The sequence below is a fragment of the Periplaneta americana genome, chromosome 8 (genome assembly GCF_040183065.1).
Source record: "Periplaneta americana isolate PAMFEO1 chromosome 8, P.americana_PAMFEO1_priV1, whole genome shotgun sequence".
Taxonomy (NCBI): Eukaryota; Metazoa; Arthropoda; class Insecta; order Blattodea; family Blattidae; genus Periplaneta; species Periplaneta americana.
This window is the reverse complement of record NC_091124.1, coordinates 67,966,204-67,993,264: the sequence shown is the minus strand read 5'-3', so window position 1 is coordinate 67,993,264 and position 27,061 is coordinate 67,966,204. Positions and strand designations below refer to the sequence as shown.

Sequence of the window (27,061 nt, the reverse complement as noted above, 5' to 3'; positions counted from 1 at the left end):
ACTTGAGAATTGCTCATCACTGTCTATGAACCTGTCCATTGTAAACCATATTACATTTCACACATATAAATTTCAAATTATCTTAATTTATTTAACAAATCCGGGTTAGAATCAGTGCAGGATATGTATCTTATTTCGGGAACTGTCCTTGAAAATCGGGGATAAATGGTCACCTTAGACAAACATCTACAATGCAGCTGTATTTTGAACCAAAGACCTTTGCTTTTAGGCAACATAACGTTAAGATTTCTGTACTTCACTGAAACATCACGCGAACTATTTCAGCATCACAGCAATATAATAAACTGTAAATGGATAATAAACTGACCATACCTGACATGTTAAGATCCTGCATCGTTTTTCTCCCAGGCAGCCATGTCAATTAGTCTCCAGTATCTGGTCTGGTTGCATGATCTTCAAAGATCTTTTCTCTTTTCCACGCATTAAACAATTCGTAGTTTCACTCAATGCCAATTGCTGACTGTTCAAACTGAAAATAAAACTGGAGACAGGAAAGGAAAGGAAGATTAGGTATCATTGGCTTAAAGAACACTCTTATTACAAGAATCACATGAACCTAATCATGTTCATGATGCCATTCAAACTTTAATTACACTAATTATAAAAACAAACGCATAACAAAATGGGTTTTATTGTTTCATTATGAAATCGTTACAATAGAAGTAATATAACACATTACTTAAATAAAAACTTACATTCTGCATAAAATTACCCTCGATTTGGGTAGGCTATGCATTAGGATATCCCTTTTTCGCACTACAACATAATTATCTTACATTATAGTCTCAAATACAGTTATAATATTTACTCAAATTTTCTATATCCAATTATAATTAATTACATTGAGATTCCATAAATATATTATGTTAAAATTTAATTTTGAACATTTGAAAATTGACTACGATTTGTAAATTTAAAAGGGACATCCCAAGAAAATGCTTTAATTTAGGCTTATATTATCTTTTATACTTTCAAACAGCAAAGTAAAAGAGAAAAGTTTGCCATAGCTGCCACAATCCCAATTCAAAGAAAGACATGAATAGAACGATTTCAGTTGGTGTATCGAAAATTTAAATCAGTTTATTAACTTTCATTAAATTATGAAAGTTGAATTTATGGCTCAACTTTATTGTTACCTCATCCTTGTTGGATTTTTTTTTTCATTATTTTCCTTAGTCACTTCACATGCTATTCTGCTTATACCAACCTCGATTCTTTCCTACATTATATATATAACATAACCCTTCAGTTACGAACACCTAATTATTACATGTTCCTTAATACACCCTCTTACATGGAATTACATAATTTTGATAATGGCATTAATGGCTAATAAAGTTGGTTGGACACGTGCTACTATAATCTCAGATTAATTTTATTATGGAAATTGGTCTTATTTCCCAAGAGAAATACGCAGATGTATTTAATATTTTCACTTATAGGCTTAATGCACACACATGCAATATAAACTGTCGTACAACTGTTTTGTCGTTCATGCAAAGCCCATTAAAATTAATGGCAGCCACACACTGTTGCGACACAACAACTTGCAATAGATCTGAAATTTGTAATTGGAATTAAAAATTAATATATTTTCGTATTACACACATTTCTTTCTCTTCGACGTTGCTTGGCCGAAATTTGCTATTTTTTTTTATGTTACAGTACTCGCTCTGCTGAAACACGATCTCAACCCCAGCCACTTCTTGCAGTCTTCACCTTCAAATAATGACTATAGTTTATCTTCTTTTATTTCAGATATTTCCCAAGCTTCGGTCTGTTCTCTTGTAATTATTTAATTACACTTTCAAGATTTAGATTGATAAATAAGTGCATCTGCGACATTTGTAATATTCTGCACTCTACATACTGGTGAACATAAAAGAAGATGGATACAAAAGCAGATTAATTTTGCCAAAGAACGGAATGGTGCTAGTGATCCTCTAAGAATTTTAAAATGGAGAGAAAGTTGGCCAGAATCAACTAAACATCTCAACTGGAAGGCTTTTGCCTGGCTATAAAGACGATTCATTGCCGTTGTTGTGGGAGACGAAGCATTTTGGTTAATACAACACATTCTGCAACAAATTGTAAACATAAACAATGCTCAAAAGAAAATAAAACTATTGATTCGTAAGAGCTCATAAAATGGTAGAGTGCGCATTTGGTACTTTAGCTAGCAAATGAATAATTTTTCACAGACTGCTAGAACATCTGCAACTATAATTAAGGCATGTTGTGTACTTAACAATTTAGTGCACTCTAAGAATTACGTACAGTCTTAGAAAAAACATTTGTCGCACAGATATCTTGTAAGTCCAAGAAAGGAGGCAGAGCACATGATCAGACATACGACGAAACAAAACTAATTTTATTACCTCAACTAGTCCTTCTCTTGCGACCCAGGTTGCTCGTCCTCTGATCATGCGCACTGCCTCCTTTCTGGACTTATAAAGTATCTGTGCAATAAAACTTTTTCCTAAGACTGTACATTTCGTTGATACTATACCGGGTGTTTCACAATTACAGGTACAAACTGCAGCAGTAACGAGAAAGAAATGAAACAAAGCAAAAAGTCCTAATGAGCATACGTCTGGAAAACAACTATTTCTGAGATATATCATTGTGGCCACCAACTAAATTCACCTCATACATTTGTAACTGTTACAACGTTCAGACCTGTTTCTTACCTGGCAGACTTAATGATCATGCATACCTCCATTTTTTTTTTGCAACATGAACTGCATGATGTGCCTCTTTGGAAGCAGCTGCTGTGGTACATGCATGATGGAACATTGGCTCACTTTCATTTGAACGTTGGAGAGGTCTTACACACAAGCTACTACAACAGATGTATCAACACCAAGGCCTTCTAGTCTACACCCCCCCCCCGACTTCAATTCTCTGGATTTTTTTTTGTTTGGTTATAGTTGAAAAGTTTTATGTATTCCAGCCCTGTTGATAATGTTAATGAACTCTGGGAACACATTGTCAATGATCGTCAAGGCATTAGAGACACACCAAGGATATTGAAACATGTAGGATTGCCGATGAGAAAATGTGCTAATGTCTGCCTTATCATGACAAGTGGTGATATTGAGCACATGATATAAAGCTCTTTTTCTCCAGTGCATATGGAATGTTATCCCAGAGAGCAGCTATATTGATAAGTAGGAAACGAATTTCTAGTTCCATACCTATTTTGTTTGCTACATCCTAGACGTATGTTATTCAGACACCTCTACGTTTCATGTACGGTCTTAGAAAAAAGTTTTGTTGCACAGATACTTTATAAGTCCCAAAAAGGAGGCATTGCGCATGATCAGACATACAACGAAACAAAAACTGATTTTATTACCTCAACTAGTCCTCTTGTGAACCAGGTCACTCATACTCTGATAATGCACATTGCCTCCTTTCTGGGACTTACAATGCATCTATGCGACGAAACGTTTTTCCAAGACTGTATATAGGATCACCCTATTAAAATTCTATAGGACCTAAAATGCCTAAATACTATGTCTGTGTCTGAAAAGCGCCCTTTTAGTATTTTGCACATAATTAAAATAAAAATATTGGTAATATAAAAATGTCCAAAAAAAAAAAAAAAACTACAAAAAATGCTATTTAAAATGTGAAAAAAAAATTATTTTACAGACAAACACTGGTCTGATAAGTTCGTTCCATATTGGTCTTAGAAAGGGAAGGAAGAAGATTTTACCTAATTTCCAGGCACCGAAGTTCGTTTGGAAAAGTACATCCCAGCATAAAAGAGTGGTATGTTGTTCAAATTAGGCGACAGCTTACAAATTAGTTTCAGCTTCATTTGAGTCCCATTAGGCGAGAGCTTACAAATTAAGTTTTCGCGTCAATGCACCCCTGTTATGCGAACTGAAACTGACAAACAATCAGTCTCTTTCACTGATATTATATGAGTTCAGTTCAGTAGCACTCATTGTCAGCACCAGTTATTTGTACATAAATTTCACCTAAAATGGAATATTTACTAAAATTAAAATTATTAATTTTAATTTTATATTGTTAATTTTATATAAACTTCTAAAAACCCTAAACTCGACTTATAAAGTCCTAAATTTCTCTTTTTTCGAAAACAGCTGGTTTCTGGACCTATGTTTATTAGGACTTTTGCATTGTTTGTCCTCTACTCACCCCTTCAGTTTGTACCTATAATTATAAAACACTCTATACTAGTGGCCTCTTCAAAATATGTATCAAGCAAGGAAGTTGCTGCAAGAGGGAAGATACTACATAGTCATAAAGTCATATATAACCTGCTAGCTCCAGATATGGCGACAATTCGCAGCTGAATAAGTCTCTTCAGAGTGTTTCCTATTAACAATGATGTTAATATAATCCTTTAGTTTATTGTTATATAAAGCAAGACAGTTTTTAATCTTGATTAAATGCCTTGCAACATTGCACTCTTCCATAATAATCGAGCATAGAGATTGTGGAGTGAACCGACAAGGTCTAGTTAGACTACATGTGTACATTAACAGGGAATAAATTATTCTGTTGATGAGTCGCAGATTGCAGACAACGACTGGACAGTCAACCAACAGTTCAGTCACACGTGTGGGCTAGCTATAGTGCATACTATTAACAATTACCGAAGTTTTTAAAATCCATAGCTTCTGTTCAAATTGATTTGCGTTGTTTAAAAATCAAAATAGGACGCATATAAAATAGAACTTCTATTAAGAAGTAATCTCATTTTATGCTGTCATTTCATAACACATTTTGAAAATTCATATCAAGTTTCAAATAAATGTTGTGTTATTTTCCCTCCTCCATCACATACTGTACATATAATCTCATAAATGAACAAATAGCATAAACTAAAAATAAAAATAATGTTCTGCAATTCTTACAATATATATTATATATTCTACTTGAAAATTACGAACTAAACATGAAGACCAATCAGTTAAGGAAAGTTCATTCTACATTCTGGCTCATGGCACTTTCACACTAATACTGCAAAGTATACATATATTAAACACTATCTTCATACATCATGCACGCACACAATTGCATACACAAACAACAAATAATATCCCTGTTATTTAATAGGTTTTATACCGATCATATAGTGATGTAATTCTTTGTCCCTCTGAAACAAAAAGGTCTAACTCATAATCAACATAATCAAACACAAAGAGGAACACAAAAGAGGAATAGATAGTTACTGGTAATAATAATAAAAGATAAAACATTTCTACAGTTTGTGACATGACTAGGTTTCCGGTTTTTTTTAATTACTTGCATAATATTAGTTGCTTTATATGACTACTCTTTTATCCACTGGCCAATGTGTCAAGTGTTGGAAGTTTTTGTTGTTGTTGTTGTTGTTGTTGTTGTTATTATTATTATTACTATTATTATTATTATTATTACTACCTGCATTAGTTTTGAAAAGTACTATGTTAAGAACTACGTAAGATATGGAAACTACAGCCTTCAGCACTATATATAATGACAAGAATTGTAGGTACTTATTGTGACGTTCCATTTCTTCTTAGAATTCCACCAAGTTTGTATAGCATGGACACAACAGACGCCTTTATTCGAAAAGATCTGACAGTCTCCAGTTAACATGGCATACAATATCGTAATAAGGGCAGTAATTCTATGGGGTTCACAATTTTATATTTAAAATGGTTGCACTCACTTCTAACTAAGCTATTAAAACACCTTACAACACATTATTGTCTAACTGTATCGATCATATTATAATATAAACATATTTTTCTATATTTTTATTTTTATGATTTACAGTAATAAACTGAAGTACAGTGCCACCATTTCAAAGAGTTTTCTGCAGAGTTCATATCGATCGTGTTCGTTTATAGAACATTTTTTTCCATTTCATTTTATTGTACAATAAGAGCTGAACAAAGCTCTATCACAAAATAACCCTCAAGAAAAAGTTTATCATAACCTTCCTTATTTTCATGTTGTACACATGATATAAGCATCACTGACGTCAGAACAGAAACAAGTTCTCGCATTTCTTTATGTTTTAGCTAATGAATTCAGATATTGAGGAGCATTTTTCGAAAAAAGTTATTTAATTAACTCAATTTCAGAATTCTATATGAGATATCCAGTAACTGATCTACAGGACAAGGTCAGTAATGTCTTATGTTTCTGCCAGTCTTGTCTTTGTATATCAGTACCGGTACATTAGAATAGGATCATAACCAAAGTTTTAACTATCGAGAGTTTTCATATCACTAGCAAGGTTTATCTTACTTCATATTTGGGCCTTTTCCAACTTAACATTAGACAGACACATGGTTAGACTCTAGGATATGAGATCAGCACAATGCCACACCTCTACCTAAGATAACATAAGGCATTCGCATTTTCGACAAACATGCATACTCCAGTCACAATACGAACCCACAACGGTGACCTCCACACGGCATCTAAGCTGTATATGTTGTGTAATGTAATGGTCTACAATAATTTAGTATAATCTATTAACCGTACATTATATTAGTTTCAAATAACTTCATTATATAGATTAATAAGATACTACATTAATATTTCATAAAAATTAATAATTTCACTTTGTAAAAGAAAAACAGACATTATAAATGTTTTGGAAAGTGCTGAAGGCAATATTTGAATTTTTAAATAGATGCACAGGATAATGAAGAAAAGTTGGCAAAGACGAATTACCATCAATAATGTGTCTTCACAAGGTTCAGATACACAGTATGTAAATGAATCTGAGTTAAATAGGTTGCTAGAATGCGCACAGGATTCATTTGGCTCCGTGGCTTGAAGATGTGACATTTCAGATTTTGTACGAGTTAAAAACATTAAAACAATCTGAAAATTTAAATAACACTAAATCGTGACAGATATATAAATAATTCATGTCTAAGCAAGACAGGCTACGCAATGAAAGAACCCAGGTTGAAATCCAAGTTAAGGCAAAATTTGTATCTCTTTCTCACTTCCAAAGCAGCTCCGGATTCTACTTGTCTCCTATAGATATCACCACCTTCTAGTGTCAAAGTGTATATGATACGAGAGCTTTAACTCTTGCTTACTGTGCGCTTCAAATGGCGTGAACAAGAAAGTTTTCGTATTACCTACAAATGTGCTAAAAGATAATGAAACCAAATAAACACACAAATCCATGATCGAACTTACAGTTCATAGTAATGAAAAATATACTCTACATATAATTGGAGGGAAACATTGGGGGATAAAATTTGTCTTTTAATTGTCCTTTGCTCAAACTGCTCAACTGACAAACCAGTCTTAGAATACATCATTCCCCAATTATACTGTAAGGATTTCGGGGGGAGGGGAGAGTTGTGATGTGACTTGCACTACAAGACAACTGCACTCTAATGTCTACGAATTTTCTCAAATTTATCTATCTCATTCTGAACAGGTTTAAAATATATACGCGAATGAAATTTGACCATATGTGTGACATTTAGCACTGTATTCCATGATTCTGTTCATTAATTTTTATCTCACCAGCAGACTAAAAAAATCCACTTGGGAATGGAATTTTTTCAAAGACAGTGTCAGGTAGTAAAACCTGCAGTATATCAAAATCTGAGGTATAGACGACATAACCTCCAGTGAGTGGTTTAGATTGTTGGCTATACAGAATACTAGATTTGGGCTTCAAATTATCTGACCAAATGTTCTTTAGTTTTTAGTAAACTGATGAAGGAATAATTAGTTTTATACAGTATGTTACTACTGATATCTATAAAGATTTTACGTCCAATAATCGTAACTACTCCATCATTTTTACCAGCATTAAATGAACCTTCTGAATTTGATGAAGCAATAGTAAGCCCTTACATACAAAGCATTCACAGGAAACATGTTTTGCTCAGGTAAATGCTGTCAGCCATTTACTGTTATAGATCGAATGTGATTGTCTGTCAAGGAAATAACGTGTACATTTCCCCTGGATCGAGCATAGGAAGGTTTTGTGTTGCGTAGAATGGACAGATAACGCAGGCTGAAGGAAAATTGGCGTCCATTCAGTACAGTACAGTTCAGTTCGTAGCAATATAGCACACATTAGAACAGCAAATATTCATTTATGATGCGTATTTTACGAAATCATATAGAAAGTGTTATGCTATATTTCAAGCACTTATTATAAGATAAATCAATAAATTTCATCTGTAATGTAATGTATATGTTGCGAGATTTTATTGCTGAAAAAATCCTAAACAGACTGTTACATGCCCATGTCATTTTTCTAATGGTATCATACTAAACAAAACCTCTTTTGACCATCTCTGTGGTGTAGGGGCCAGCATGCTGGTCTCTTATGCAGAGGGCCCGAGTTCGATTCCCGGTTGGGTTAAATTTCCGGGTTGAGGTTTTTCACTTTTCCCCCCTCAACCATAAGACAAATGCCAGGGAATTCAGGCCACAACATTCCTGAATATCACCGGCTTCATTCATCACCAAAGTCATATTCATAACAAATCAGTAATATATCTACAGACGCCATCTAGTTCACAACAATAGAACCAGTACTCAACAATAGTGCACAGACCTTCAGATTTCACCCAGAAGATTAACTCGCGATATGACCAGAGATGTTAAAGTGAGTATAGATAGCAAAAAAACTCTTTCCAGGAATACACAGTATTATACCCAGTCCAGCAAAAGAATAAGGTGATATAAACCACAGAAAACCAATAGATCTGTTTATACGGCAACAAACAAGAGAGTCGTGAGTCATTACCAATTCAGAGATCTCAAGACCACGAGCATTTGTGGTTACATCACTTTATTCTTTCATTGGACAGACCTTTGTTATAAAACACCATAACTGAAATTAATTTAAATAAACTTTAAAATATTTTAAAATAAACATGGACAACTAAATTGTATGGAAATAAAGATTTTAAACAGATGTGAGGTCATTTTAATACATGATCAAGAATAATTCTTATGATAAGCTATTGTGCTTTCTAAAATTATTTAGAATAACATTATATTACCTACTTTATGGTGTTATAAATACAAAAAATTAAGCTCAAAGTTTAGTCTAAATGTCAAGTACCGGTAGTAAATAAAATTGTTTAACAAGTACAGAGCACAGATTTCAGTAAAACAACTGTCACTACTACCTTATTGACAACTGTTTGTAAGAAAGTTAACTGTAGTCCGTATTTATCCTGTATCATGAAAACTATATAAAAAAAATAAAGTTTCCATAAAATACTTTCTTTTTATTTATCTATTATGCAATTCACGATTTGTAACAATGAGTAACAGTAGTGGATACAAAATTAGATAAAAAAGAATTACCTTAAAATACCTATCATTTCATTCTAGCTGGGCAGGAACTACCGGTACAACAAGCAAAACAAGATTTAAGAAAATGCAAAAAAAATCCTGGTATTGCAAACCGTTTTTTCTACATCATTGAAAGTTCCGAAAAAGTACTGCTACATTACACATCTTCAGTTTACTGAACTATTTTTTTTAAATAATCATTACTAAAAAGAACAAGATCTGAGATAGTGAAATATATGTATATTTGTATTTCTAGCAGTTTTGACTAGTGTTACATCATGATTTTACACAACTATACAGTTAATAGGTTAGATAAGAATAAAAATGCCAAATATATCATTAGGGAAAATCACAAAATTCACGGTAAAAAGTCTGCATTTTATGCCCATTTTATTTGACTTTTATCGGTGAATATTTTCAAATACGTACTCAATGTTCATTTCACATATAATTCATAAAATATCTGTAATAAATATAATATATATTACATATTAATAAATCACTGGCGATAGGGAAACATCAAAATATTGTAGTTTTGTAACTGGAAAGAATGAGCCATACTAATGTCCTGTTTCGAACTCCATTCTGACAATCATTTAATCCCAGAAACAAATGAATCATTCATACCTGACTGAAAGACAAGGCATGTAGTTTCACAAGCAACGTATGACGAGCAAGTTATATGGGGAAAAGAATTAAGTGCATGCATAAATAAGACAGATTAGCAGTACTTCATAGTGTTACACTGTAATGGTTATTACCAGGGCCCGAATTTTATGACTTACAAAATGAAAAGACATTACCTACTTTTAAATCGTTAAGTAGTATCTATAATTTAGAAAATATTATCATAAACTTATTAAGTCTTACCACAATAACAGAGAAATATTGGAGCGCAAGAGCACTAATGGCTTTGTTGCCAAAGCCCAGCATTAGATAACAACAACAGTCTTATCACAAAGTACACAAAGGGAATATACACACATAAAGGTGTGTGTGTGTGTGTATATGTATGTATGTATGTATGTATGTATGTTGGTGTTGTTTTGTTGTTATTGTTTTCTAATGCCAGGCGTTTGACAATAAAGTCATTTGACCTCTTGCACTCCAATATTTTTCAAAGATATTATCATGGTCAGCAACTGAAGCATAGATTTTGAAGTGTTCCGAATCCATTTCATGGTTTGAGTTGCACAATGGGCAGTTAGGGGACTGATATATTCCAATTCTATGCAGGTAATAAATGGCAAGTTGTAGCCGATTTAAGTGAACACCATATTTTAACGTTTTGGTGGCTACTTCATTCACACACAACCCCCAGGATGTCATATTGTATGTATGTATGTATGTATGTATGTATGTATGTATGTATGTATGTATGTATGTATGTATGTATGTATGTATGTATGTATGTATGTATGTATGTATGTATGTATGTATGTATGTATGTATGTATGTATGTATGTATATAGGGCGACCCATATATATGTCCAACTTTTTATTCGTTTATGACAGAAGGCCTTGCCTGCAATTTTTCTATGATAAAGTCTGGATTTATTTCCTTGAATGCTCAGTAATGGCTGTTGACAAAACCACCAACATGGAATACGGCCTCATCTGACCATAGAATGTGTCTCAAAAGGTTAGATTCCTCTTGAATCCATGCCAGTAGAGACTCAGCAAACTCCATTCTGATATCACAATCCTCACATGACACAGCTTGCACAAAGTGTGGCTTCCATGGCCGCCAATTCATTTCCTTTAGCAACTGCTGCATGGACCCATAGGATAAACCAGATTCCCGCTGATACTGTTGAATGGATTTCTTAGGACTTTTCTGGAAGGCCTCAGTAGTGGCTGCTTTGGCCTCCTCAATGTTTTTGGTCGGCCAGCACCCTTCTGTTGCGTAACTGAGCCAGTGCAAATCAAGTTGGCGTGAAGTCTCTTGATGGTCTTATAGTCCAGCATTGCATTTCTTCCTTTCACCATCTCTGCACCATAATTGGGGACTGCCACACCTCCATTCGAGCACAGCAATTCGTGTTTGATCGTTCACAGACAGTCTTGTGACCATGGTTAATGTTTTAAGATTTACACTACATTTTTCTGATTACATTAAATGTTTCGGATTGTACTGAGAACACAATAAAGTAAAATAAAATGACAGCTTCTTTTGTGCTTTTTATGGTATGGAACATGGTACATTTTAGTGGTGGAATGGGTCACTTAACCTGATTGGTTTCGCTACTACAGTGTAATAAAGAGTTGGATATAAATATAGGTCACCCTGTATATATACCTACACCTTCTCTGGGGTTACGACCTTTGAAAGACCAAAATTTGTCGTAAAATTTATACCCAGTTACTTCTGTTCTGTGTTCGTCTTCTTCAACTTCTAATGAGGAGGACTTAAAATAGCATATTTATATTCCAATAATTAATAGGGCAATTTCAGAACTGAACATAAGATTTAACGTAAATAGCTCCACTCTTATTGAAATAAACATTTTATACCATCTTGGTGTATTAAGTTCTAAACCCATTTGGCAAACATTATCACAGCGATACAGAAAACCTTCAAATAGAACTGAAATTTTTTTCCTAAGACAATAGTCGCTATGAATCTAAAAGTTAGGGTGCGATAAAAATATTATCAGGAATTATGAAATTTTTGTAAGAATTTCAATTAGTTTTGCAGAGGTTATATCAGCATTGCCGGTGTGCCGGAATTTTGTCCCGCAGGAGTTCCTTTACACGCCAGTAAATCTATTGAAATGAGCCTGTCGCATTTAAGCACACTTAAATGCCATCGATCTGGGCCAGGATCGAACCCGCAACCTCGAGCACAGAAGTCCAGCACTAGACCGACTACGCTACCGAGGCCGACCTTTTCATGAAATATACAAACTAGTTACTATTGCATTGACAATTCCATCTTCCAGTGCTTTTCTTGAACGTTCATTTTCGTGTACATGTAGAATAGAAACCGAATGGCAAATGAGCATTCAGGTAGAATGGTAATTCTTTGCATTGAAAAGGAATTAATCCAGAACCTCTACACAGACACTGTCGTAGACAAATTTGATGCTCTACCCAACAATAGCATTCCTACTGAAGTAAGAAACTTGTTATTTTTGTAATGCTAACATAAAATTAATAAACACGGTAAATTGTTAATATATATAAGCTACTAATTTATTTTAAAAAAACTATTAAACATGTATGTAAGTGTATGGACATTTACCAAAAGAAAATAGTGGGCCATCCAATTATCTTCTGACCAGAGCTGCGGCAGGAACTGCCTCAGCCGATAAGGCAATACCTACGGATGGACAAGGAAGTGGGCGGGCGGGATTAACTGGTTTCGACCTGACTCTCACGTGGCACAGTTTTGTTTGAACACTGCAAGCAACTACACGTGTACAGTCTGCTAAGAATACATGGAAAATAATAGGCCAAATTATTCTATTCCACATTGGGTGTTTATTTACAATTCGTATGTCCGTACAGAACCTGCTTGTGTTGTCAGGAGATTATTTCAAAAGAAATTCCAAGATGATCGAGTTCCAAGTCGTGAAATTAATCATAAATTAGTTAATAAATATCGGGAAATGGGAAATATTCAAGGTAAGAAGTGAAGAAGGCAACGTACAATGCTCAAAGAAGAAACTGTTGATGATATTGGACAACACCTCGAAAATTCCCCTAAGAAATCTCCAAAGCAGATGTCAGAAATGTGTGGAAAATAGAGGCAGGCAGTTACAGCATCTCCTTGCTTTACATGGGTGAGTACATAACTTTTAAAGTGCTTTAGAATTTATTAGGCAGTCACTCTAGCATAAGAAATAACCGCTGAACCACACTCACGTATTGCCCAGTCGGCAGGAAGCAATAGCTTATTGGCTGACACAATCCCTGCCACAGCTCTGGTCAGATGATAATTGAATGATCCAGTAGTTACCTTATTACAACATTAACACTCCACAAAGGCATTTTAAAGTATCCCCTCCCCAAACTAATGTTTCGTCCATCTCTGTCCCCTCCCCCACAAGTTAAAAATCCTGGCATTGTCCCTGCTGTTGTTTTACTTTTAATCATTTAAAATTTTTTCGTGCTCTTCAATTATGGATATATCTACCTTAGAAGTTTCCTTATGTAACATTTAATTTGTTATATTAGGATTACAACTTTAATTCTGATAATTTATAGACCACTATTTCTTAACAACATATTATATTAATTTCTTGTTGATTTATATACTAATTTGAAACAGTATCAATGGAGCTTATTATATGTGGAGACACGCATAGCTATACTTTCAAATAAAAACATTTAGTTCTGAGCATATATTTGAATTAATACCTTTTCGAACTGTTGCATAACACGATTATGATATTGCAAAGCATTGTAATTAATATGTGCTTTATTATAACTTCCTTAAGAGAAATGTGCTCACCAGGTGAATAATAATGAGCCACCCCTTTTATAGGAGGCCATTGTCCTTCACGGGACATAATGGCTAAATTCATTCATTCATTCAAGAGAAATGTAGTATGCTGAAATTGCAGTTTCATACAAAAAGAAACTCAGTGCTGTAACTAAAATTCCGTAAACAATATATTATAAAAAAGTGAAAAGAGAGTCACATGTGAAGTTCAAACTGGTAAAACAATTACTCTAGGTATCAGTATATACTTTTGCAAGAAAAGTAATACGATGATGATCAGTATTATGCATATGTTTATAAATGACAAATGAAAGATGAGAAGTCATTGACATCAGGCCCTGGCTTTTACACTAGAAACTATTTGTGAAATATTAACTAGCATTACTGAAGTTTTAAATTTCATACTTACAGGAAGATCATTATTAACGCAAATCAGTTTAAAATTGTAAAGTAAGACATCTGCAAGGAAGGACAAAGAAAAAAAAAAACAGAGAGAGAGCTTGACATTCAAAATATACTTTCAGTATCTCTTGGATTTAGAATCACATTAAACATAACATTTCCAATATAAGCAACTATGTGTTTGTGTGTTTTATAAATGTCTATGTCTGTGATAAATATCCAACTACTGAAATTACGAAGTAAATAAAACTTCCAGGTACAAAATAGATTTTAAATTAAGGGACAGAAGATGAGGAAGGACTAGCAAATTACAGTTTCATAGAAAAAGAAACTGAGTTCTGAACACATGTACCTAACCTGTGAAGCAATGAGATCTAAATAGAGCAATAACAATAACAATGACTGGTAATTAAAATTCATCTGTAGTGAAACACCATCTTGCGATGCAGAAATCTAGATCTGACATTGCATGAATAAAGCAATTAACACCAAAGTTTCTAAGAATAAAGTATGATGGACTATAACTTGTCCCTGCGCACATATGAATGCTTCCAAGCAGAAGCAGAATACCAAGATCTTACAAAACTATAAATGTCTTAACTACAGTAAATATCCATTACTGTATGTAAAGTGTGTTCTGAAAAATGCATTCTGCTTCATTAATATCATTAATAAATTAATAAAATCAAGTAACATCATTTCAGAATGCAAAATACAGTTTCAAATCTTGTGGCAATCTTCAATCATATATAATGATGGGAAAATTTTAACTTCTGGGTCCTCTGTCAAATTAAACTGCAAGATCAAAAAATATGAGGATATACACACAAGAATGGACGGACAAGTGGACACAGATATAGTTATTTAAGCATTTTGTGAAGTTGGGAATGAACAGATTTGGTTCGAATTTATTGTACATTTGCAGAGAACATATTATATATACATAACAATATCAATTGGCACGTACAGTACAACATAATTAAAATATTCATAAATACATTACAACACACCACTGCTTATTTGAGCATACAACCTGATTTGTTGGGCCTAGTTTTTGGCAACTTTCATGATATGTCTTCATGTACCTTACTTCTATCTCCAAAACCAGACCCAATGCTATCTCCTGTATTAAAGCACAGCTTTTGTATTATGTATTCAAGTCCTGTCAAATATAAAAACAGATATTTTCTTGAATTAAGAGTGGACAGCTACTATGATTCCAAAGTGCGAAAGACTGAGACACCAATATTGTCCCTTTATTTAAAAAAAAAAATAAAATAAAATAATAATAATAATAATAATAATAATAATAATAATAATAATAAGAAGAAGAAGAAGAAGAAGAAGAAGAAGAAGAAATTTGCTTAATTATATACAGAATATTTCCATGATTATCATACAAAATTCTGTAACTGATTTGGTCACGACCTTGTTAAGAGTTGTAAGCCATAACAGTTATGATAATGCTGGATACTAGGCAACACTTCATATGACACTTGCAGGATGCGACTGTCCATATTGCAATACTACTGGGTGACACACCTCTCATCTGAATGGGTAACTGCGATATTTCGAATGCCATTTGACTGTCATACAACAGTACACTAGTATTTTATGGAGTGAACGTCTTCTGTCAGCACTTCTTCTGTCAAAAACTTTTGTCCACAGTGTGCAAGATGACATACTCTATAGAATAAAGTGATAAATGTGGAGGTATATGTGAGAACAGGTTCGATTAAGGAAAGACGCGAAATTTTTGGGGACAAGCTTCCAGTTACAGACCAATTGACAAAGAGAGACACACAGACGGTGGTTAAGAAATGGCATGCTACAGAATCTGTGCATAATGCTCCAAAATAAAGAGCCCTTCAGTTCGCATGCTGGAAGTCACTGAGGGCATTCAACACGTAAATTGGCACATTGGGTATACGTAAGCAGGAGAACATGTTACAGAGCCCACATTTGAAGCCATATTGTATGAGAGCTGTGCATAAATTACAGGAGCCCAAGAGTCGCAAACATATTATACATTATTGTACATGCCTTCTGAAGAGCATCGACATGGATCTGTTAGACCATTTTTAGACATAATGAGTGATGAGGCGTGGTTTCATCTCTCCAGCCATGTAAATTTGTACAACATTCAGTACTGGGTAGCAGCAAGTCCTCATCTTGTGCATGAGCAGCCATTCCATGACCCAAAAATCGGTGTTTGGTGTCCTTTGTAACCGAATTATTATTTTTTCCTTAATTATTAAAATGTATTTATTTTTCTTGTTGCTTTAAGTTTAGTAATAATTTAAGTATGAAGTTAATAGATGATTTAAACTTCCTTTCTTATGCTTTTAAAATCAGGAGCGCACATATTTTTTGACACTACCATCAACACTAAAGTCTGTAAGAATATTTTTTATTAATTCTGTGTTTAACTCACTCATGAGGAAAGACAGAACTCCTTCCAGCAGGACGGGGCCACATGCCACATCATCAGATATCCCTGTAGTAAATCCATTACATCTTCTTTAAAGAATGAATGGTTAGCAGAAAAAATGTATGACCACCACGTTTTCCAGACCTTTCAACGTGTGATTATTATCTTGGGAAACAATTGAAGAGCACAGTGAATGAACAAATCAACATACAATACAGGACAATATCAGTCATGCAGTCATCACTATCGATGTCAATGATTTGCAACGGATGTACCTAAACATGATCAGACATACACAGCTGTAGATTGGTACAGTGATGCTGCAGGGGCCCACTTTCAACATCCTCTACGATAGTGAGTCATTCATGCACTTCGCTTCTGTATTTATTTCTATTTATATTACAATCCATTTACATTTACTGTATACAGACTTGCGCTACTTTTTTTTGTGCTCCACCCAACACAATGCTTACATCCAAACTGGACGTTTCTACTTTGAAACCAAATTTAAATTACAGCGCAATCATTATTGCACTATTTCGTAGACCTAAAAAGCATACAATAACAATTTCAGGAAAATACTATGGAAAACATTGGAAATAGCAAGGATAATCAAGTATCTCGATTGTGTAATAAAAGAAATATATAAGAAAAACACATGTCAAGTGAAAATAGGATCAAAATTATCACAACCATTTCACACAATCAAAGGACTTCCCCAAGGATACTGCTTATCACCTATCTTATTCAACAGTTTCATAGATATAAGTTTAAGAAATTGGACTATAAAATGTGGAAGAATGGGATTTAAAATAATAGAAAATATATTTATTTCTAACCTACTGTTTGCTGATGACCAGTGATAATTACCTAGGACAATGAAGATGCTGATTATGTGTGCAGGAAATTACAGGGAGAGTATAGGAAGTAGGGATTGAAAATAAATCTGAAAAAGACTGAATACATGACTGCAAGTAATGATGAAGTTGAAATTGAATGGCACAACATCAAGAAAGTAACAAACTTTAAATATTTAGGATCAATACTGCAGCAAGATGGATCATCAAGGATAGAAACTGAGAGGTGAATATGTCAAGAACATGAGCTATTGGAATACTAAATTCATTACTATGGAGTAGTAACATCTTGGCTAATACAAAGAGAATAATTTATAAAACAATGGAGAGTATAATGCTGTACAGAGCAGAAGCTTGAACAGTAAATAGGGTCCAAGAAAGAAAATTAAGAGCCACTGAAATGGACTTCTGGAGGAAATCAGCTAGGTGTTCAAGAAGAGAAAGGAATACAACAATAAGGCAGATAATGAATGTAGAGAAAGATATAATAGAAATTATAAATTAATAAAAATTAGAATGGTATAGGCAGGTTAAAAGAATGGAAGATGGAAGAATACCAAAGGAAATCATGTGATGGGAACCAGAAGGAAAGAATAAGAAAGGAAGACCTATGAAAATTGAATGGACGGAGTAAGAATAAATATGCAACTGAAAGGACTGCAAGATACATTAGATAGGGAACAATGAAGGAAAAAACTTAAATGAACAACATGATACTTTGTTTGGTTGAGGAAAACTACAGCACTGTAGAAAGTCCTATAATAGATTATTTCGTATTAGATAGACATTATTACGTGACATAATGTATGAATATTCCATATTACTTACTGGCTTTTAAAGAACCCGGAGGCTCAACGCCGCCCTCACATAAGCCCACCATTTGTCCCTATCCTGAGCAAGATTAATCCAGTCTCTATCATCATATCCCACCTCCCTCAAATCCATTTTAATATTATCTTCCCATCTACGTCTCGGCCTTCCCAAAGCTCTTTTTCCCTCCGGCCTCCCAACTAACACTCTATATGTATTTCTGGATTCGCCCATACATGCTACATGCCCTGCCCATCTCAAACGTCTGGATTAATATTCCATATTAAAATAATTTAATAAATAGCTTCACGAAAAGTAAGTCTGAGGTCCGTTATGTTTTATAGGTATCCCATGCAAAATAGTTTATTAATTATCCAGCAATATATAACAATTATTATGACATAACTTGTAGCAGGAGTATTACTGGACGTATTTCTTTCGACCTTCTCTACTATTCTTAGAAATTTGTATTGTAGTCATATAAAGATCGTATATATTTAATTTATATTTTTATTTACTTATTTTTTTACTTTATCTGCTTATTTATTTATTTATTTTAACAAGTAAGAACATAATATAAGATAGCTTTAAATTACAATACAATATTTTACACAAATTAGATTAATTAAATAATAGGTTTGTTCCATCACGGTTCAAAATCGATTCTGAACTGCCTGCTAATGCGCAGTAGCTCAATGTGCATTCCAACAAGATTAGAACTGATTCCGAATCGATATTGAACTCCCAGTTCACTGTTCCAACGTGCTTTAGAACTTGTTTGGAACGAGTGAAATTGCTTCTCAATTAAGAGCAGAAACTGGGGATTCTGAACTGTTGACGCATGCGCAGATGGTTTAATCCGAAGTTTTGGTTAAAATGCTTGAGACTAGGCAGGTTAAAATAAAAAAATAGTCGATCATGAGTGATTTGGAAGTATATAGTGATATATTCTACGACGAATTAAGTTCGGAAGATGAATATAATTTTAATATGATAAAAAAAAAACTGTGAAGGCCGTGAAAGAAGAGTTCAAAAAAATCCCGAATTAGTTCTGACACCGTACATAACTGGTGCATGCATCGAAAGAAGTTCGGTATTAGTTCAGAACACATTACGAATTGCTTGCTGGAACAAACTTATTATTATTATTATTATTATTATTATTATTATTATTATTATTATTATTATTATTATAGGGCTTATGTGAGTGCGGCAATGAACCTCCGGGTTTCTTAAAAGCCAGTAAGTAATTATTATTATTATTATTATTATTATTATTATTTTATTCAGACATGCGATAAACTTTTAGTTGGGTAATTTCTAAAGATACAACATGATGAACAATTTCTTCTGATGTAAAAATGTGGGGCAAGTCAGATATTTTAATTGTACACGGAAATAATAATATCCAATACATTCAAATATCTTCAACACCAATCACACACGTAATATGATTAAAAAACACGACAGGATAAAATAAAATATGTATATATATATATATATATATATATATATATATAAACTTCCACTTATAACAAACATGCTGTTTTATGAGTTTGTCCACGTTTCACTAGATAATAAACAGTACTTAATAATATTCTAATAATATACAATAACATAAACGTAATTAATGTACGTAATTTCTGTAAATAATTATCAAAATGTTTATATGAAAAATGTCTTTATAACGTCTTCAAAGAACTTACACTGGGCTGTTAATGATCACTACATGATCATACAAATTCTTTTAGTTAAGTCAAAGTCACTAAATAGCTAACAAAAATAAGAAAAGAAAGGTAATGAATCGAATTTAATTACACAATACCACTGTTCACATTACACTTGTATCCATGTTTCCCTTAGTTTCCTGTGTCTGTAACTTTTAATTCTTCACCATGATAGCTTAAAAACTCGTAAAACTGTTCTATTTAACTGCAGAATTATGACCAACGCCAACAGAAAATACCTTTATTCCTATTTTCATTTACACATAATGTGTGTCACGCTACAGCACTTGTACCACTCACTCGAGATTAAATAGGTACTTATCAAAAATTCTTTAAAAACTGACTGAATTATCACTAACATATTATAAAAATATCGAACTTAAGATTTTGATCGCTTTTTAACGAGTTTATTGTAACTGCTTCACTGATAGGACATGCTCACTCATTCAGTGATCAATACGTCAAAGAATTTGATAATTATTAGATTTTTACTTTGGAATCAAGCAGCTACTACAAACTCTTAATTCAATGTTTGTGAAAAATATCATATTTCTAACAAGTTTTTACTCATTCTCACAGTTTTTAATGATTTAAAAATCATAATTGACTACGCAGTGAAACTTTGATAACTCGAACTCCATGAATGTACATCTCAAAAGTATCCTCTATGTTTCTTTCATTGTAACTTTGACAATAAGCAGATGAAAATTTACTTTTTTAGATATTTTAGTAGAAAGAATACTTACTAGAATCACTACATTTAACCATTCTATTGCATTGCACCTATAATAATCTGTCCTGTAACTTCTAACAGCTTCTTTGGCACATCTTGGTGTTGATTTCATTGGTGTATGAATTTATCTCGTTGGATTTAAAAACTGAAAAGAACTTAATTATTCTCCTACTGTCTATTTTATAATTAAATTTACTTTATTTTACTTATTTTTAGTATCTTCAAAATATTTCTTGCTTGTAGCTACAAATTCATAAAAAAAATCCTAGAAGAATGCTTAAAGTATTGATATAAAACGGTAAAATTCTAAGCAAAGATAAAGGTAAAGAAAAGCCCCTGAGAAAATTTGTGAAATAATCTTCAATCACTGTAAATGTCACTATGATAAATTTCCGCCAGTTTTCCTTCAATGCTTATTTCGAAAACTCTTCAGACTTACATATAAAGTGTAAAATGTAAGGAATAAAGAATAAAACAATTCTAGTTTTTATTCGCCCTAGAGGAGAAATACTATTTTTTAAATAGTTAGGCCTTGTAGACACCTACTAGGCATATGCCCATTCAGTAACTTCTTGTTTTCTGCATGGTTTCCATAAGAGTAAGCTTACACCAAATTAAATTAAGAAGACATAACTGATTTCTTACACTATCCTTTAAGTATCTAAATATATCTGTAATAGGTACGGAGTATTTCCCTTAATTTATGAATTTGTGAAGATATACAACCTTTCTTCTTACTGTTTTTACTGTATAATAACTAGTGGAAGATTAATAGTATAATATGGGTAATATCACCAAAAAACGAAGTCATGTTGGTTCATACATGATCTTTTCCTTCTCAAACTGACTACGTTTTGTGCTATTAAGCAAAACCAAGAGAATCAAGAAAATGCCATCCAGATGAACACAGTGGCACAAGGAGGATCACAAAAAATACACACAACCCTATCTCCTATCTCTTAACAGTTGTGCTACAAAACTCAGAAACAACAACACTTCACAACACTCATTTTCACAATGAAGGCTTCATATTACATTGTTAAGATAAAGTGATATATTTACTGTATTAAATATCTTAGGAATTTAACTATGACATCATTTTTATTGAATTTTTATTGTTTTTGTAATGTATTATTTATGAAACAGTACAGGTTTTGAGTGCTCTGCTTTTTACATAAGATCTGTTGCACGAAATTTCATAATGTGTTGATTTTCAACAACAGAGACACTGCACTATGAAAAAAACGACTGTACACCTTTAGGAAGTAAACTGTCATAAATCTGTATGACACTGTGCGAGATTTTCTAAGTTCAAACGTGACTTATTAATGGAGATGTTCTGGGATGGATATGAGGAGGGCATGGATGATTGGCGTTGTTTTTACACTGTTAAAATAAATTCCTATTTTGCCACTATCTTTGTCATTAGAAACTATTTCTTCGTCTGCTTCTCTTGTTACTAGAGGTATGAAATGCGTAGGTGCATCAAGTGTAGAGCGGATTGGATTCAAGAGGTGTGGGAATCATTGCTTGTATCAGCAGATCATGAAGTTACATACAATACATTAGCGACAACCTGGCAAAGTATGGGGACTTGAGACAGTTATGTGGTTCCATCCAGAATAGCTTTTCACGTCTCTACTGTATGGTGAAATAACAGCACTGAAATGTTCCTCCTTCACTTAATTTCTATCTTCTTCCATTTTTCTCCCGCTCCTATCTCTTCTTTCACTTTCACTTTCTCCCCTTCTTTCCCGTGCAATTCAACCTCTTCCTCTTCAGTTTGTCTCTTTTCTTTCCCCTTATTTTTCTTCGTCTTTTATCCTTTTATCTTCTTTCTCACTCTCTATATCTCACTTCATATAGTGTACTATTTACGAGACAGTAATGTTTTAAGTGTTCTGCTTCTAACCCTACTGTTGACATAAGACCTATTGCACGAAATTCCATTAATGTGTTGATTTTTCAAGAACATATTATATACATAGTGCATTATAGAAGAAGAGACTGTATACTTTTTAGGACAAACTGTTAAAACTCATAAAGGTACAGAGTGAGTTTGTTAAATTTTAAATGCTACTCATATACGGAAACCCTGCTTTATTTCTCTCACAATATACACAGTTACCTACTGAAAAATGAGATGAAATCGTGAAAATCATACTGAAATAAAATATATCCCAAAAGCCTCTTTTTAAGTATTATAATTTAATGTTTTTCCGTTGTAAGTGTGACTTACTTGAAAGGTGGAAAAAGATTTAGTATGAAATATCAGAAACGAATTAAGAATGTTTCACTGCATAGGTGCCAATTAATGTGCATAAATATTTACGATTGTCGTTTAGGACACTTTTTCACATAATCAGAAAAAGAATGTATATTATACATGCCACAAACTTTGATACAGCATAAATCATATGTATATGTATATAATATCATGTATATATTTATGTATATTTGGATATATTTGTACAACAAGCATACTTCCATCTTAGAATTATATTCTGCATATTTCTAACAAATATAACTATATACACAAAGCATCAAGTGCACATTCCCTCAAAGGGAATACGAGTTTACATTTCGCACCTAAACACTGTTTATGTACACAACACCCACTTATACTGTAACACTTCACTTTAAATCCTAAAGCATGGAAAGTATGATGGCTTAAGAGTCCTGAGTTGTATTACGCACAAACTGTGCTTCATGCAGCCCAAGTTGTTGCTAATTATTAGTCATTCTGTGTTTCATTGCTACTTATATTATACTTTATACTTATACATTCTTTTTAAGCTGAAGAGAGCATTCTGTGGCTCACATTCATTTTGGTCCTTTGTATCCGGTCCGAGTCTCATCAATACTTTTTATACAGCACTGACTACAAGACCTTTAATTGACATACTGACTTCACTGGGACAATTTTAGTCTCTATAGTAAGAAACTATGAACAAGTAGACTTGAATGTTCTTAAAAATGTACTCTACTAGCTGCACTTTCAGGAAACAAATCTCACAATTCTAAATCCAGTCAAGGCTGTCTAAACAAGATAAATTACTCTTGAAACACAGTTAAATTTCAAGAAATATCTTATGTTCTCAATTCATAGTAAGCCAACTGACCTCTTTGGTCTACTTGAGATAGTGAGTGTACAAAATAAGGAGTTGCCATGGTAACAAACTTGCTAATAATTGAGCATCAACTAGCTGCTCCTCGAGAAACTGTAGTACACTACAGCTTGCGTATAATTATGCACTCACCTTCTTCGTTGCTTCATGCAATGTGATGAGTATATAACAATTGTCCAACTCCATTATACGTGCTGAAATGTATAAAAATTCCTTTACACAACTTCAAAGAAAAACAAAAGCATGAAAATTTCAATAAATTGCCAGTAAGATTGTGAATGATCAAGTCGTCATGATGTAAGATGAAGATGATGCAGCTAACACGACCAAGAAACTCGTGAAACTTAATAACTGGGAACTCAATATCAATTCTCTTCAAACCAGATATAGGTTTTAAATAGCATTAATTAATAAAATCGCAATAAAATTTGTGAATGTAGAAATGCGTGGGGAGTACTGAAAATGCATGGGCACTCCTTAATTAATCTTAGTCTATTAAAAGCAATAAAAAATAATGAAAATATAATCCATGTTGAGGGACTTCCTTTTCAATTAAAGTGGGGATACTGCCACATACATGCATTGGCACATACACACATTGTCATATATTTACAATACTCAATAACACCAAATAAATGTTTATTGCTTCATAAGGCTGGCATAAAATAAGTTTTGACGCAGTCTTGCACATTCATCACTAAAAATTTATTGTTTCCCTCTCTGTGCGAGAGGTACCTTTTAATTTCTTCAGTGAATGTTGTGTTTAATTCAAAGTTATTATTCATAGGAAGGTTAACCAGAATTGGTGATTTGATACTTTTAATGGACTAATGCGTTAGGAATTCTGGATAAGTTTCTGATCAGGATAAGTAGTAAACGAAACGAAACAGACTGTGAAAATGACGGAACAAGTTGAAGTAATATGTTGGAGTGGACAACTAACAGTGTGAAAGGACAAGAATGTGAATCATCTAATAACCAAGTGCAAGTGGTTAACAACTATATAAAGTAAATGAAGATACTTTCTCTCGAAACATTATCATTTGAATCCTTGCTTCAGTAAATCGGTTATACGCCAGTGAGAGAATCAGTTCAGAGAGTGGAGAGGAGTATGTGCAGAGGGAAGAAATGGAATATTTTAAGTAATGAAAATCCAAGTCCAAGGGTGTAGTCGCACTGAATACAACCATCCTAACAGCCCTCGAAACTGAAAACATTTTGACAGTAGACTTAACCTGATATGACAAGAAGGCTACTCATTAATTTTTAAATTTCAACGAGTGGAAGAAAGAGGAACTATGTTTGTAACTTTATTTATTTTTTTTTTTTTTTGTAAAATAATAATTTTACTTGAAGCAAGTAAAGCTATCGGTTTGGAAGTAAATCCCGAAAAGACAAAGTGTATGATTATGTCTCGTGACCAGAATATTGTACGAAATGGAAATATAAAAATTGGAGATTTATCCTTCGAAGAGGTGGAAAAATTCAAATATCTTGGAGCAACAGTAACAAATATAAATGACACTCGGGAGGAAATTAAACGCAGAATAAATATGGGAAATGCGTGTTATTATTCGGTTGAGAAGCTCTTATCATCCAGTCTGCTGTCCAAAAATCTGAAAGTTAGAATTTATAAAACAGTTATATTACCGGTTCTTCTGTATGGTTGTGAAACTTGAACTCTCACTCTAAGAGAGGAACATAGGTTAAGGGTGTTTGAGAATAAGGTGCTTAGGCAGTGGCGGCTCGTGAGTATTGAGTTAAGGGGGGCTGCATACAAAAATAAACCAAGCAACTTACTTTATTTAAAGATTAGTTCCATGCGCCTTATCTTGCAAGTTGTGTTTAAATGAGTCAGGCTCATTCTAGTAGATTTACTGGGAATTTAAATAATCCTGCGGACAAAATTCCGGCACACCGGAGATGCTGATATAACCCCTGCAGTTGCGAGTGAATTTAATTTTTTATATACAGATTTGAACTTTAGAAATATCTAACTGGCGATGTTGTAGTTGGTTGTATAATATATTTACATGATACATCAATAAATTAAAAAAAATAACTGAGCCAGAAATTGAATTCAGGATATTCAAGAGTACGCACCAGGCGCTTGCCTCATTTATTGTGGCATTAGATGTTTCAGATTCCATTATGGTTTGAAAACATTCTAGCAATGGCTCCTTCTCATGAACAACATTTACTGTTCTTATTTTAAATCCATCTTGTTGCCCCACCTGATGGAATTGTCTTTGAAACACATTAATCTAATACAGACTGTATGGAGATCGAGAGACGAAAGCAGGGATACTGGATAAATTATCAAAAAATATGCGAGCCTTTGTATTATGTTTAGTGGCTCTTTCCATTATGAGATTCAACTGATGGGCACTTAATTTCACATTTTCTCCTGAATTGTTAAGTTACTGAACTGAATAGACTGTAAATATTGTACAGAATTAAACATTGTTGCACTTGTTATACTCACAACATTAAAGAAAATGTGTTTAAAACTGCGCGCCTGGAAACTCTGGATTCACGGCAAGGGGCAGCAGGGAGGAGGGGTAAAACTAACGCGCAAAGCATCTGAGATGAGACTGGCAGCTCCAGGGGAGGAAGTGGCTTCACTCATAGTCCTTGTCTCTGGTTTCGCTCTGGCAGCACCAGGGGAGGAAGTGACTTCACTAACGATTGCGTGCATGTCATTGAGAGCGAAATTTTTTAAAAAATTCGAGCTGCTAAATAGAGATTGTATAATAAATGCATTTCACAACATAAAACGAGACAAGAGCCACAAATGTCTGGGGGTGCTGCAGCTCCGCAGCCCCTCTCCGAAAGCCGCCCCTGTGCTTAGGAAAATATTTGGGGCTAAGCGGGATGAAGTTAAGGAGAATGGAGAAAGTTACACAACACAGAACTGCATGCATTGTATTCTTCACCTGACATAATTAGGAACATTAAATCCAGACGTCTGAGATGGGCAGGGCATGTAGCACGTATGGGCGAATCCAGAAATGCATATAGAGTGTTAGTTGGGAGACCGGAGGGAAAAAGACCTTTAGGGAGGCCGAGACGTAGATGGAAGGATAATATTAAAATGGATTTGAGGGAGGTGGGATATGATGATAGAGACTGGATTAATCTTGCACAGGATAGGGACCGATGGCAGGCTTATGTGAGGGCGGCA

General features: G+C 33.7%; 1 protein-coding gene across 2 annotated transcripts in view; it reads right to left on the bottom strand.

Annotated features, from left to right (window-relative positions):
- Nucleotides 1-636: 636 nt before the first annotated feature.
- Nucleotides 637-27,061, bottom strand: part of LOC138704792 (sorting nexin-29) — an 85,391-nt gene continuing 58,966 nt past the window's right edge. For both annotated transcript variants that reach the window (XM_069833039.1, XM_069833040.1), the window contains exon 16: nucleotides 637-24,071. The gene's annotated coding sequence lies outside the window, so the exon portion shown is untranslated. The remainder of the gene's footprint in view (nucleotides 24,072-27,061) is intronic.